The 16,436-nt window shown below is 44.5% G+C and overlaps 1 long non-coding RNA gene across 2 annotated transcripts; it reads left to right on the forward strand.

The window, feature by feature from the left end:
- The first annotated feature begins 223 nt into the window (after positions 1-223).
- LOC310688335 lies at positions 224-14,039 on the forward strand. 2 transcript variants are annotated; one of them, XR_014516862.1, is made up of 4 exons: positions 224-443; positions 1,278-1,332; positions 7,542-7,702; positions 13,721-14,039. It is a non-coding gene; the product is annotated as an uncharacterized lncRNA (long non-coding RNA). The 2 variants fall into 2 exon arrangements; XR_014516863.1 differs by lacking the exon at positions 13,721-14,039 and adding an exon at positions 10,346-10,980.
- The last annotated feature ends 2,397 nt before the right edge of the window (positions 14,040-16,436 follow it).

Below are 16,436 nucleotides of genomic sequence, written 5' to 3' on the forward strand. Positions count from 1 at the left end.
TTCCTGCAGGCACTTGGTTCACCAAATTCCATCCACAGAGAACTGAGCTGCTGGCTGCTGCTCTGTTTGATACGCAAGTAAACGTTGGTCAGATGCACACTCCCTTAAAGAAGCTGAACTATAAGCAAGTACCTGCTTGCCATTCATGATGTCACAAACAATGAAGCATCTGCCGCAGGCCCAGGAATCCTCAGGCAGATTTTGAGGCCCTGGAGCGGCAGTAAAGAGACAATAAAGAAACATTGGTACACTAGTGCCGGAGATAGTTGTTGTCCATGTTTCAGGACCACGGACCTCTTTGAGCTGTCCCTTTGCATCAGCACCAGGACCCTTCAGACAGGAGATCCTATCTGCTAGTGCTTCAGCACAGAGAGTGGCTCAGAAGATCAGGCTGCCGATTTGCTTGCATATTAGCAATTTCCTCGCTCGGAAGGCTAGCTTAGGTAGCCTTATCACTCTGCACCTTGTTGGGGGGATTTTATATAAAAATAAGAACCGGGCTATGGAGATGCAGGAAATTAATTCATCACAGAGTCCAGTTTTATTTCCCATCATGTATGCTGACAGCCGATGCTTTGTGGAATAATTTCCTTGTAATGCCCTGCCATCCATCCCATTAGCCCATATACATAATTCATACACATTAGCCTAACCTCACTCGGTTTAATTTATTCTGGCTCTTTTTCAGTCTGGGGTAAAATCTTCCATGACGATAGGAGCTTTCTCCCATAGGTGTATCCTCAGTTTAAGCTGCTGCTAAGCCAGGTAAGGGAGGGGGCCACATCAGTGGAAATGGAGCAAACCGGAGAGAGAGAAAAATGAGATGCTGGTGAGGTTAAGATTTCCCAGATCTTTGAATGCAAAGAAAATCATTCCTCCCATGTTCTTTTCACTGGCCATTTTCTAAGATTTAGCAAGGCACACAATGTCACAATAACAGTGGCGTAGCGTGGGTTGTCAGCACCCGGGGCAAGGCAAGTAATTTGTGCCCCCTAAACCGTGGATTTGCGCCCCCTAACCCTAACCCCCAGATGTTGTGCCCAGTGCGGCTGGCCCCCCTGCACCCCCACGCTACGCCACTGCACAATAAAGCAATGGCAATATATGAAGAGCCCAAAGGTAACAAGTCTCACAATTTTCTGCACAAAACTGTGTGTGCTTTTCACATCCTTTATAAAACCAGAGATTAAAAAGAGGGGGTGGGCCTCCTAATTGAGAATGGGGGAGGGAAATTTGATTCAGTTTTGCATGTAAAGGCAAATCTGTTTAATTTGCAGCCCCTGAAATCATCCGTTGTGAACTGAAACAAAGGGGCCCTCTGAAACTTAAAAGGTAAAGGTACCCCTGACTGTTAAGTCCAGTCGCGAACGATTCTGAGGTTATGTGCTCATCTCACTCTATAGGCCGAGGGAGCCGACGTTTGTCCGCAGACAGCTTCTGGGTCATGTGGCCAGCATGACTAGGCCGCTTCTGGCAAACCAGAGCAGGACATGGAAACGCTGTTTATGTTCCTGCCGGAGCGGTACCTATTTATCTACTTGCACTTTGACATGCTTTTGAACTGCTAGGTGGGCAGGAGCAGGGACCGAGCAACAGGCGCTCACCCCGTCGCGGGGATTTAAACTGCTTACCTTCCAATCGACAAGCCCTAGGCTCAGTGGTTTAGACCACAGCGCCATCTGCGTCCCTTCCTCTGAAACGTACTCTTTGTCAGCATCGCCCTAGAGCCAGTGTGCCAACTGGACTCATGTACCTCAACCCCGACTGGGCTGGGCGAGCTGGGTAGCACCGCCAGAGACCTCCTTCCCACAGGAAACGGTCACAGTGCTGTGGACTCACAGCTCAGAGCTGAGAGCACCGGATTCACTGTCTCAATACTTCAGTCGTTGCGCAGCAGAGTTTTGCAGAGTCTTGCAGAGTATAAACCACTCGGAGAGCAGCTCTGTAAAATATCTTCCGTTTATTCTATAACTACAACTATGGTACAAAACTATATACAGAGCTAAGTGTACTGAGCATAAATCAATGCTACACTGAGAGTCTGCAGCTGCTCTTAGCAGCAATCTAATCTCTAAGATCTCAAACACTCTCACTCTCTCCGATACACTGACTGACTGACTCTCTCTCACACACACAGATATGTTGCTGGGCAGAATAATTAAATAGGCAGGACACGCCTCCTCTTCTCTGTGGAGTCAGCAGAGATCATCAGGAGATGGTCAGGAGATTCTTGGGTATGGGAGGGGTGAAATCTCCTCACTCTTCTCCAAATTTGGCAATGGAGTTTTTAATGGAAAAATGTACACAACAATGCATGTATTGGGGCACATATGCATAAATGCTCATGTTAGTGAAAACAAAACAGAAAAATGCATTATACTAGGGGAAATCACTTGCAGAAATATGTACATTAGGCAAAATTGCATACCAAAATGATGGCATTTGGAGAAAAATGCACTTAAATGCTGTTGAATCTCCAGGAGGCTTTTTTTTTTTTAAGTGCAAACTGATGAAGAAATGTGAAGAATTTAATACTGGAAAAAATGAGAAACTGTGAGAAACTGAAACAGACAGATTCACCTATCCCTAGTCCTAAGCTCACCTTCTTTGGGGAGAAAAGCATGGCCAACTCACATTTTTGAGCACAATACAGTGGTGCCTCGCAAGACGAAATTAATCCGTTCCACGAGTCTCTTCGTCTTGTGGTTTTTTCGTCTTGCGAAGCACGGCTATTAGCGGCTTAGCGGCTATTAGCGGCTTAGTGGCTATTAATGGCTTAGCGGCTTAGCGGCTATTAACGGCTTAGCAGCTTTAAGAAAAAGGAAACAAACTCGCAAGAACTCGCAAGACGTTTCATCTTGAGAAGCAAGCCCATAGGGAAATTCGTCTTGCGGAACGACTCAAAAAACGGAAAACTCTTTCGTCTTGCGCGTTTTTCGTCTTGCAAGGCATTCGTCTTGCGAGGTACCACTGTAGCGTATCCTGTCACACTTTCCCCCAACACAGTTGATACTTCATTCCATTTCTGGACAAAGAAGTAGAAGCACTCTCCCTGTGCTGTAGTCCTTTGGGTGAGAAAGGGGGATGGTGTAGGGGGAAGACAGCTTCCTATATTCTTGTACTGTAATAAATGGTAGAGAACCAGAGAAAAAGAGAGGTATTTCATATCTACCTATATGGGAAAGTGTAATCCATGCTTCAGAGGCTGGCACTAGTTTCTAGACCATGGGTAGGCAAACTAAGGCCCGGGGGTCAGATGCGGCCCAATCACCTTCTAAATCTGGCCTGCGAACGGTCCGGGAATCAGCGTGTTTTTACATGAGTAGAATGTGTCCTTTTATTTAAAATGCATCTGGGTTATTTGTGGTGCATAGGAATTCGTTCACCCCCCCAAAAAATATATATATATAGTCTGGCCCCCCCACAAGGTCTGAGGGACAGTGAACCGGCCCCTGCTAAAAAAGTTTGCTGACCCCTGTTCTAGACAAAGTTTGTGCCTAAAACTTAAGATGTCAAGTGATCTTTCAATGTCATTATGATTAGGATTTTTTGTGATGCTGAGTTCCACCCTAAGTATTTATTTGCTGCTGCAGCAAGCCATAAAATAAAAATCCAGCACCTGAAACAAGTCTACATCATTTCAGGCAAAGACTGTACATTAAAATTATAGGAGATAGCTGTATTTACAGCTCCCTCCTTAACTATGGACCCTAAAATATATCTGAGCCTTGCCAACCTAAATTTGGAAGCCTCAGCACTTGTGGCTATAACATTCATCTGCAGCCCAAAAGTGCAGGAACATTTTCTCACTGCATATGTTAAGTTTGCATTGCCTTAATTGCATTCCATTCTGCCTTTTGAATTCTCAGAAATTAATTTCTAGCTGTTCTTGCCACTTTTGCCCTTTCAATAGATTTTTCACATCTCCAGCACTTTTGATATGCATACTTAAGGCCAAGCTGTAATTGTGGAACAGCAATTAATGTGCATTTTTTTGTTATGTAAATGGCAGGTGCCCCAGCCAGAGCACCATGGGGGGGGGGGAGAGTGGGAAGGAATGTTTAACTCTTTCATTTCCTGGGATTGTGTGTGTGTGTGCTCTTTCCCTTTCCTTCTCTTTCCTGTGACTTTAAACCATCTCCCAGTAAGGTAAAGGTAAAGGGACCCCTGACCATTAGGTCTAGTCGTCGCCGACTCTGGGGTGGTAGCGCTCATCTTGCTTTATTGGCCGAGGGAGCCAGCGTTTGTCCGCAGAAAGCTTCTGGGTCATGTGGCTAGCATGACTACGCCACTTCTGGCGAACCAGAGCAGCACACAGAAACGTCGTTTACCTTCCTGCCGGAGCGGCACCTATTTATCTACTTGCACTTTGATGTGCTTTCAAATTGCTAGGTTGGCCAGAGCAGGGACTGAGCAACAGGAGCTCACCCCGTTGCGGGGATTCGAACCGCTGACCTTCTGATTGGCAAGCCCTAGGCTCTGTGGTTTAACCCAGAGCGCCACCCGCGTCCCTTCGCCACCCGCGTGATTTCCCACACCAACACACACACAGAGATTTACTGGTTTAGTTTCAGCTCTAACAGTGCAATTGTAGGGTCCTTCCTGACTGACTTTTTGTGTGGGGAATATTCTGCAACAGCTCAGTGATTCTATAATTGTGTGTTAGTGATAGTTTTATACAGTGGTGCCCCGCAAGACGAACGCCTCGCGAGACGAAAAACTCGCAAGACGAAAGGTTTTTTCGTTTTCGAGTTGCTTCGCAAGACGAATTTCCCTATGGGCTTGCTTCACAAAACGAAGCTTGCCCCCGCACCCCGGACCTCTTTTGAAGCAAGGGGCGTCGGGGAGAAGATTGCTTCTCCCCGTTGCCAGCCCCGCAATCTCCGGGGACAGAGGGGAAGGCGCGCGCGCGCCTTCCCCTCTCTCCCCGGACCCCTTTTGAACCAAGGGAGCGGCAACGGGGAGAAGCGATTCTCCCCGCTGCCCCTTCCCTTGCTTTAAAACAGGTCCGGGGACAGAGGGGAAGGCCCGCGGCGCTTCCCCTCTGTCCCCGGACGGTCTCCATAGGAACGCATTGATTGATTTTCAATGCATTCCTATGGGAAACCGTGCTTCGCAAGACGAAAAACTCGCAAGAAGAAAAAACTTGCGGAACGAATTAATTTCGTCTTGCGAGGCACCACTGTACTGGGCTGTCCACATATCATTGTTCTTCATTTGTTGTTCTGCAGTGCTTCCCCAGTGCAGTGGCATAGCAGGATGGGGGCACAGGGGCAGTTGCCCCAGGTGCAAAATTTGTTAGGGGCATAAAATTTTGACACCCAGTGAGTACAGCTATGTGCTTCCATCGCTGGGCTCTGTGGAAAATGGCTTCTCCATGCGAACCAGGAAGTGACCTCTCCAGACAACGGAACAACTCTTCTTTTCTTATCTCTGCAGCTGCAACTCCTTAGGCAGTTGAATGCCCATGTGCATCCGTTTCGCTTCCTCCCACCCCACCTTCCACGCGGCCCTGGGTTCTGGAAACCCACGCTAGGCCACTGCCCCAATATTGCCATATTGCCACTATAGTACATCAAAAGCAGGACAACTTCCCTTCCAACACCCAGAACTTTGTGGTATTGTATAAAAAGTACAGAGCCTACGACTTGCCGATCAGAAGGTCGGCGGTTCGAATCCCCGCAACAGGGTGAGCTCCTGTTGCTCGGTCCCTGCTCCTGCCAACCTAGCAGTTTGAAAGCACATCAAAGTGCAAGTAGATAAATAGGTACCACTCCGGCGGGAAGGTAAACAGTGTTTCCATGCGCTGCTCTGGTTCGCCAGAAGCGGCTTAGTCATGCTGGCCACATGAGCCAGAAGCTGTACGCCGGCTCCGTAGGCCAATAAAGCGAGATGAGTGCCGCAACCCCAGAGTCGGTCACAACTGGACCTAATGGTCAGGGGCCCTTTTACCTTTACCTCATAAAAAGTACAGGATTTCAGCAGGAAGTTACTGCTCTGTAAAGGGCTTTTTAGAGTTAGCTTTTGCAAACTTGAAAATCCAGGCTTTTCATTCTTTAAACATGAGAGGAGAAAACTGCAATCTGATGTCCAATTTAAGTAACGCTTTGTGTTGCTGGTGATTCCTGTGTCTTCTACCAAAGGGAGTAATTTGTGTTACAGCGGCTACTTCTCAATAAGTTGTACTGACATTTCAGTAAATAAGCCAGTGTCCTTGGTACATAACACAACTGAACAAAATAAATGTAAATCCTGCTCTGCCTCTGGAAGAGGATTATGCTTTTGTTTGGCTCCAGAGGCTACCACATATACTGGATCTTATTTATCTTGAGCAAAACAATCTCCCGGTTTGTCCAGCCACTGGACATGCCTCCCAAATGTTTTCAGTGTGAAATGTGGATATTTCCCTCACTTCACCGGGATCCAATTTCCTTCTGGACTGCTGCCTGGAATATCAAGGCCCATTTTTTTTCATTGATGATTTCTGAATCCCTGAACTACTTTCAAATGTAGCTTTTACCTTGTAAGGCAAACTTACACTGCAAACCTAAAAGGGCTCCTTTCACCTTCCTCAGCACAATGTGACCATCACAGTTTGTGGTGTGTGGCTGTCTCTCTAGGGATTTCCACAATTGCCAGAGTTCTACGGGGGAAGTCATGGCATAGCAGTTAAATTGGTAGAAAAGTGAGGTAAATGTGTCCAAAAACCAATCTATACATGTAGCATCCCAGACACCATTTTGCTGCCTTTTGATTGGATACTTGCTCCCCTGGAACACACCACAAAATAGGGTGGTCCAAATATTGTTTTTGTCTCCATCTGCCCTGATGATAGTTGCTTATTTGCTTGCTGCAGCCTCCATTGGAATTCCATTTGACTATCCATGTAAGCGAGGAGCAACTTACCTGCCTCTGTCTAGATATCTCTAGTTATTTCTCGTTTGGATTACTGCAATGCACTCTCTGTGGGGCTACCTTTGAAGGTGACCCGGAAACTACAACTAATCCAGAATGCGGCAGCTAGACAGGTGACTGGAAGCAGCCGCCGAGACCACATAACACCAGTCTTGAAAGACCTACACTGGCTCCCAGTACGTTTCTGAGCACAATTCAAAGTGTTGGTGCTGACCTTAAAAGCCCTAAACGGCCTCTGTCCAGTATACCTGAAGGAGTGTCTCCACCCCCATCGTTCTACCCGGACACTGAGGTCCAGCCCCGAGGGCCTTCTGGCGGTTCCCTCACTGCGAGAAGCCAAGTTACAGGGAACCAGGCAGAGGGCCTTCTCGGTACTGGCACCTGCCCTGTGGAACGCCCTCCCACCAGATGTCAAAGAGAAAAATAACTACCAGACATCTGAAGGCAGTCCTGTTTAGGGAAGCTTTTAATGTTTAACAGACCACTGTATTTTAATACTTTGTTGGAAGCCACCCAGAGTGGCTGGGGAAACCCAGCCAGATGGGCGCGGTGTAAATAAATTATTATTATTATTATTATTATTATTATTACTTTATTATTATTATTATTACTACTACTACTACTAGACATTGCTGCTCTCCAGGTTTCATTAGCTCCAGCCAACATAGTCAGTGGTCAGACATGGTGAGAGTTGTAGTCCAGCAATTTCTGGTAGATGACTGGTTAGCAACCCCAAAGGATGCTGTCCTGTTTGCAAGCGGGAAACTTAGAAAATGTTCCATATAAGGTCAGTTAGAAGCTGTAGCTAATTGTATTTTTATGCAGTTCTGATTTCTCCTGCTACTTTAACTTGATTTTGTTTTCCTTACTAAAAAACATGAGTTAGAAACCTGGAGTTGAGCAATCAACTTTGCTGATAATGGTCTTGCTCACACAGGCAAGCCAAAGAGTCTTCAACCCCCTCAGTTTTGAGGGGACCCATTATGTACAATGCATGTTGCCTGTCACAGCTTCAGCACCCGTCTCTGCCGGGGCGCTTGGCCTCCTCCAGAGGATACAACGTCGCACATTCATTGCATGTGTGATGTCACACAAACGTGACTCACACTGGACCCCCTCAACCTTGGGTGCAACCTGGCACCTCTGTGCTTGCACATCCTTGTACCTGAAGTTGCCCATTTATTTAAAAGGACGTTGGAAGGCCTGTCTCTCCTCTTTTTTTTTTTAAAAAAATTTTTTTATTAAGTTTCATATACATAACCAAAGAGTAAAAAGAAAAAAACACCAAATCAACCATTACAAAAAATAGAAATAAATAAAGAAAATATAAGTAAAAGATAAGTAGATAAATAAGTGAATAGGTTGCAAATGTCCAAATATAATATAATAATCTTATCCGTTTCCATTCTAATTATTAATCTCCACATTTGTTTCTTTATAACTTTAAAAACTTAGATCCCTCTTCTTCCCCCTACCGACCTCCATCCCTCCCACTTTCAGGCTTCTTAATATCCATAATTAATTTCTCCTGCAGCTTATACTTGTTACTGATTTACACATCGTAAGATTTATATCAAACCTGTTATAGTCTTTAGGAAGGCCTGTCTCCCCTCAAGAATGTCACTGATCTAGATCCCACATGTACAGATCTGGAAAAACTAAAAATGTAGTGGCAACTGCTGTTTATTAAAGAGAAAAACGCCTCTCAGCCTGTTCTTCCCTGAAAGAAAGGTGTTGTGTGTCGAGGTCCCCAAGCCACCCCCTAAATAAATCACAATTCACACAGAATTTTTGTTTAAGGTTTTTGGCATAATTTTGGCCACAACAAAATACATAAATGTGAGTGGTTGCTTAGGCATTGGTTATGACTATCTGTCCTCCTGCCTGGGGACAGAACTGACTTCCAGATTCCAACGAAAGCCAGTAAGGGAAAACAATATTGGGGAGAAATGGAGCTGAGCCACAGGCCCTCACCCCTCCCTGCATGCTCCCAGGGGCTTGCACGGCCCTAGCCCCTTGCCGGGATACGGACAAAAGTATGGCAAACCCCTGGATTCCTTTAACAGAATTCCCTTGCAGCAGCAGCACTGGAGGGGCAGGCCCAGCCAATCCTTACCCCTCCACCAACCAAATTTTAGCCAATGCCTAACTGCAACCTTACAAGTTGCGACGATTTGCTATGCAGTAGGCAAAAACCAAATGGCACCAGCCAATCTGCTAAATGGACAAAATTCCTACCAGGACCCTGCCCCAAAAGCAGACGACCCCATGACAGGCATAGCAATGTCAAACGCAACAGCCCTAAATTAGGGAGGGTGGGCAGGCGATCCGATACATGCAGCAAAAGAGACTGAAAAAAGCTGCGTGCCAAGAATATATAACCTTCGGGCCAACCCTCTAAATGGTAACATCAAAATCTCCCCAACAACCCAAATTGGCCCAATCACAGTCATGGGCATCCAAATGGTCCCGCCCAGTAACCAAGAGGGGGTGTCCTGTTAGACCCCACTGCAACATGTGCTCTCCATGAAGGAGAACACGCTTTTCAGACTATCTCCATGCTGAACAACAAAAGAGGTTTAAAGACTCTCTCAAGGTAAATCTAAAAAAATGTAGTATAAACACTGACAACAGGGAAGCACTGGCCTGCAAGCACTCCAATTGGAGAACAGCCTTGACCAAAGGTGCAATGGATTTCAAAGACGCTGGAACTCAGGACTAAAGGGAGAAACATGCAAAGAGGAAAGCATGCTTGGCAAACCCTCACCGTGATCAACTCCCACCCGGAAACCTATGTCCCCACTGTGGAAGGATGTGTGGATCCAGAATTGGCCTCCACAGTCACTTACAGACTCAGTGTTAAAACCGTGTTCATGGAAGACAATCTTACTTGGCTAACGTGATCACCAAAGAAGAAGAAGAAGCAAACTGATCAAGTTAGAGCCCTATCTGCACACGTACCCTTCACTGGATTGGGAAGAGCATTCATAAAAGTACATGACGACTCTGATTTCTTAGCACTGGACAATGGGATTTAACACAAAGGGTTCCACACAGAGTTCCAAGAAATGGAACAAGAAGCAAATATTCAGCACTGCAGAGGTAATTTGCCCTGACAGATTTGAAAGCACTGATTACATGTTTTCAGCATGTGGGTTGGGGCTGCCTCTGAAAATCAAGCAGGGGAAATGGCGCTGCGATCCAGCAGTAACCGGTGATTGCAAGCGCCTTCTATGGCTAGGCACAAATTCCACCTTTAATGTGTGTTAGAAGCAGTTTGCTATGGGTTGCAGGGAACTGTGACTCCATGAGGGGTAAACTACGGTGAGGGAAAGAACGTGCTTTGAATGTGTTTTAAAGATGTAGCCTGTACACAGCCAGAGATGTCAACACAATCAATGTGCACATTTTTTTGTTCTGTAAATGGCAGCCACAGAGACACCTAAGCAGCATAAGGACCATGGGAGATGATCTTCTCTTCCAGCAACTGACCCAAACTGCTACTTCGCTTCAGGCAACACGTCCATTGGCAGCACTGATGAAGACTCTCCTTGTAATGTGTACAGTTTTTTTATTGGAACCCTGGCAGGGAGAGAAAGAGTTAAGCTTGCACTTCCCACCCTCATTATTCCAGTGGAATTCGGTCTTCTTATTTACTCAACAAAAATGTGCATATTAATGGCATTCATGCAATTAGCTGTCATATCTACTTTGACCCTCAGGTTAGCTTTTGATTGCTGAATATACCAGTTCCAGTGACTGACTGGCCCTCCTCTTTGAAATTATCTGTTGGCTCTTATTGTTTATTTATTGATTTCATTATTGATATTTGAAATGCTTTACTCTGGGCAATACTTCATTGAAAAGTTGGATTTATTTCTAAAGATTAAAGAAGTATGAGTGCTCGGCTGAACCAGGTAATTACAAATTCTGGCACCATCGCTTAACCTCCATGACATTTGTAAACCAAGCAAAAGTAGAAGCAGAATATGGCAGTTCTCCCAAGATTTCTGCAGAGCTGAATATCACCCCGAAGAAGAATGAGCAGCTTTGAGCATTGTTTAAATAAGAAGCAGAGATTATTCAAATGAGGATACATATATTAACTTCATCAGTATTACATGAACCAAATATTATTTAAAAGTGATTCCAGAATTTGCAAAAGGGGGGATTAGACACAGAGCATTAGTACATGATTTGCGTCTTACATTTTAATGTTAGTTTCCCTTCCTTTTTCTTAACCAGATCTTTACAATGAGATGCTCACAATGCCTACTAGCAATTAAAAACATTGCGAGAAAGGCAAGGGAAATCGAGAACGCATATTTTATTGGATCACCTGGTCTTTCAAACACTTAAAGTATGTCTTTGAACTACCTGATCCTAATAATGCTTAGATTGTCAACTGAGAAAAGGAAAAAAGGGGGAGATTTTAATGTTGTGCTAGCCAAGCAATCCTATATGTGTGTGTTTGTGTGTGGGGGGGGGGGGGATGGGGATAGAAATAGGCTGCCAACTTGCCCATACAATGGCCACCAAATCCTATTCTTACCCACACTAGGACAGGAGAGGGACAACACAATGTTCATTGCAACAACAGTGTGACCCACACTTCAGTGTCTATAGCACCACTGCCAGTGCGTCGCCAATCACAGATCGTGTTGGTCCTGGAGGAAACCAATGGACTGACGGCAATGAAAACATGCTACCAGGACAGTTGCCTCCCCTATTCTACATTTGAGGGGCCTGGGTACTGACTGGCTTGTCTGTATGCTGTGATTAAAGGTAAAGGTAAAGGGACCCCCAACCATTAGGTCCAGTAGTGACTGACTCTGGGGTTGCGGCGCTCATCTCGCTTTATTGGCCGAGGGAGCCGGCGTACAGCTTCCGGGTCTTGTGGCCAGCATGACCAAGCCGCTTCTGGCGAACCAGAGCAGCGCACAAAAATGTCGTTTACCTTCCCACCGGAGTGGTACCTATTTATCTACTTGCACTTTGATGTGCTTTTGAACTGCTAGGTTGGCAGGAGCAGGGACTGAACAACGGGAGCTCACCTCGTCACGGGGATTCGAACCGCCGACCTTCTGATCAGCAAGTCCTAGGCTCTGTGGTTTAACCCACAGTGCCACCCGCGTCCCTATGCTGCGATTATAATACATTTATTTTATTTTTTAAGAAACCAAAATATTATGCACCTTGGGGTTGTTGCGCAACTGGATCTTCAACCTTAGGGCTATCCTGCACTGTTATGCATATTTTGCTGTCACCAAAGATTCGTTTGTCATGCTGGAAATAGCACTAGGATGCGTTTCAGGGATTTTCTCTTCTCAAGCTAGAACAGTTGTTCGTTTTTCAGTCGCCTCACTTGAAACAATGGTGTCTTTATACCCTTGTTGAGTCACAGCATGCCTCTGAGCCCCAGTTGCCAGGATTCACAGGTGGGGCAGAGTGCTATTGTACCTGGCTGTGAGAACAGAATACTGGACTAGAGGGACCCTTGGCGTGAACCAGCAAGAATTTTCTTGTTTTCTTTGCTTTGGGCTCCGTAATTTTATCCTTCCTTTCATGTTAGCCTGCAGACCTCCCTTGCAGCATCTATGTATTTATTTAATTTATTAATTGCATTTCCTCTCTCTTATAGCTGTCCGATAACATATGTTCTCTGGCCAGCTCAAAGAGATGAATGCAAAAGCAATTTCCTAGAGCAGCAGTAATAAGCTCATCCAAAATAATAATAATAATAATAATAATAATAATAATAATAATAATAATAATAATAATACATGATTAGGTGTTTCTCAGAGATGCGATGAAATGAAATGTGCCTGCAATTCTGCATGAATTCCTGGGCTCCAATTCTTCACACGCTTACCTGGGAGTCAGTTCCATAGAATTCCTTGAGGCTTGCCTCTGAATAGGCATGTATAAAATTGTGCTGCCCCCACCAGTTAAACAGCATGCAGGATTATGGTTCATATTTTTTTGTCTCCATCTGACTTTTTAAGACAGTTGTTAGTATGCAGCAGAAAAGATGCTGCTGCTGTATCAGTAATACATTTTGACACCTGAGATGCCTGGTTTTTTTTTGGCCCACCTTGCTTTTGTGATTATAAGTTGTTTAAACTGTTTTAAACATTGTGTTTAAATGTTGTAACCTGCACTGGGACCTTAGGGTGATGTACGGCCAAGAAATTAAAATAATGCTAATGCTACAGAACATTTAACTAGGCATTCAGAGTACTATAGGAACCTTAATGCATTTTCTTGACAGCTTGCCTGCCAAGTAGAAATTACATTCTCTTTTAATTTGTGAGGGGGTGGGAGCCATCTCCAGGCAATCTTACAACTGTTCCACGTTGGTGAACTGCATTTTCATAGAGTGATGGCCACAATGCTAGATTGTACATACAGTTTTCAGAATCAGTGTACAGACAGGCTGCATTCTGGAAAAAAATCTTTCTTAAGAGATTAGGCTCCCTTGTGGAGTGCCAAACTAGGACCTCTTTAAACCCCCACGGTCCATCTATGAAGCTAAAATGCCCCAAACAAACAAGTCCTGAGCCCATACATTTTCAGACTATTTGATATTTTCAGATAAATTATTGATACTTGTCATTACATGTTTACATTTTCTAATAGGCAGCTGTCTGAGAGCGGAGTAGTAGAAACCAAATCCATTCCGTTTGTTTTGCTAAATTGCCAAATTTGCATGATTCAGGAAGGAAAGTTTGACATGCACTTACCTTTTCCTGGGCTCCAATTCACTTCTACCATGGTTTCAGACACCTTTGATGTTACTTTACAGATGTTCAAGTGTATGGTGTTATACATCTATGGAAGAGTGAAAAGTGAGGTGATGGAAACAGTAGCTTAAGATACCATTACAGAAACATGGGAAGCAGGACTTTAGACTACAGAATGAACCAAAGCAGCTTTAGGGTCTGATCATTCTCCTTTTTTGCCATCAACTGCCCCCTCTTACAGGGACACGGGTGGCATTGTGGGTTAAACCACAGAGCCTAGGACTTGCCGATCAGAAGGTCGGCGGTTCAAATCCCCGCGACGGGGTGAGCTCCCGTTGCTCGGTCCCTACTCCTGCCAACCTAGCAGTTCGAAAGCACATCAAAGTGCAAGGAGATAAATAGGTACAACTCCTGTGGGAAGGTAAACAGCATTTCTGTGCGCTGCTCTGGTTCACCACATGGTCATGCTGGCCACATGACCTGGAAGCTGTATGCCGGCTCCCTCGGCCAATAAAGCGAGATGAGAGCCGCAACCCCAGAGTAGGTCACGACTGGACCTAATGGTCTTACAAACTTCATGTGGGATTGAATGAAATGAATAATGTTTACCATTGAATCAATGTTGCGTTTTTGGAGCTGTGAATCCACTAACTGAGTTCTCACCATCTTCCACATCCATCAAGTTCGTTACTATGGGAAAAGATTGATACTGATGAATTGGAAAAAGAAAAATGTGTCTCCCTTCTATGATTGGATTGAAGACTTGTACAAACTTGCAACATACGAACAACTTGCATATAAACACAGACTTGCCATGGATGAATTCAATGATATTTGGAATCCATTCTTACAAACACTGGAATAGATGAAGATCTGGTGAAGTACAACAACAACTTTGTAAACTATACAGTTTTGGGTCGTCCCCCCTTTATTTTCCCTTCTACACAGGTGCTGTTTCCCTTTTTCTTTCTCTCTCTTTTATTTACATCTCATCATGTTTAGTGCATATATAATTATGGACTTTTTGAACTTTCAGTAAAGATGTCTGGAGGCGGGTAAAGTTTGTTATAATGGAAGATGGCTACTAGAACACAGAGCTCTGAAAATTCACCAGGGGAGCAGACAGGGTGGAGATAAATGTACTGAGAAATGCGGGAAAATACACATTTTAGACACCTTTCGAGACAAAGATTCAAGAATATGCAGAGCATTGTCTTTGGCTGAAGGATGGCGTCTTCATTATATGTTTGTACACTGCTAACACAATGAGCCTGGGGCAATTAGAAGGTGTCATAACTCACAAGCCAATTCAAGCTCTGTTTATAATGCAGGCATTGAATGTCATTTCTGCGAGTTGACAAAGGTAGCTTTAATGAAATCAGTGTTTTCAATTATTGTTCAGTTGCTTCTAACCACTTGGAAGCTGAATCATCCTGTCTAGAAGAGTCAGCCACAAAGAACAGACTTGTATACATAATGACTGTAATCCAGCTTCCCAGTACAAAAGGAGGGGCTCCTGCAGCACAGAAAACTGCAGGTAATCAGTGGCACCCATTGTCAGTGTCTGGGAATGCTTCATGCAAGCCAAAAGGATGGAAGATAATTTGAAGAGAGCTAGTTGGCCCTTGCAGATATAGAGGTGTACAGTTGAAGCTTATGGAGCTTTAGATCTTCTTGGCCAATATGCCCCTTATGCTACCATAACCAGTTACACCAGTGCACCACCAGAAGTGGAGGAGATCTTAAAGTGTGGCTTCAAGAGGTTGAGCTAATGGGAGCTTGGCCAACTGTTGAAGCAGTGGACTTTGGTTCTGATTCAGTGATGAAGTCCAAATCCACAAGTAGGCCTATCTTGAGGGCTATGGTGCTCCATACGTTTGTCCAGCTCCATCTGCCCAGCTTGACAATTCAAATTCAAATAGCGCTGTGACTGCCATTTTGACATGCCTGTTTGCAAAGTTGTCACCAGTTTCTATGCAACACCATCTGACAGAATCCTCTGCTATGTTTGTTTTGTGAAGGACCGGAATAATGAGGTTCAAGCCCTATAGCCATCAAGATACCTGTGAGATGCTACAAAATCCAGGGTGACCATCCTATTCTTTTTTAGGGGGGCTGTTTACATTTTTAAAATAGTTGGATTGCTGTGAGATTCTGCATGCAGGTGCAACTATGGACATCTTTATTGTGCACATACAGGTAAGGTAACAAAGTCATCTTCATAAATTAAAAGACCAGAACTGCCATTCTCCCACCCACTTGTTCTATTTTCATGGGCTGACTCTCACGAGGACCATCTTTAAAGGATGCTATAAAAATATTATGCATTTTTAAAATATGCTAAAAGAAAACTGACTCTTTCAGGAATCAATATAAAATCTTTTAAGGGTTTCTATAAAAGATAAGCACCACCGAGAGTTTGCGTTGGCATTGGAATAGTTCCATTTCAACGCAAGTGTGACTGATGCTGAGAAATCGATTTCCTAATTTTCTGCACAAACGCCTCCTCAGAGAAGTAAGTCCTGTTGCATTCAGTGGGTCTTTACCCCTAGGTAAATGGGATTAGAATTGTAGCCGTGCGTGGCATGAAGCATCTTTGAGACAAATAGCAATTGCAGATCTTCCCCACCCCAAGGTACTTTTCTGACAGCATCTGACTTAATCACTCAGGAGTGGTTTCAGAAAGGGAAGAATGAATGGGCTTGATTTTAAAAGGCTCTAGAAAGTCTAATTGGAACCCTGATGCTGGTGGATTGCCTCTTTCCATCTCATTGATTT

Source organism: Podarcis liolepis (genome assembly GCF_965112155.1).
Source record: "Podarcis liolepis genome assembly, chromosome: 11".
In the NCBI taxonomy this organism is placed as follows: domain Eukaryota; kingdom Metazoa; phylum Chordata; class Lepidosauria; order Squamata; family Lacertidae; genus Podarcis; species Podarcis liolepis.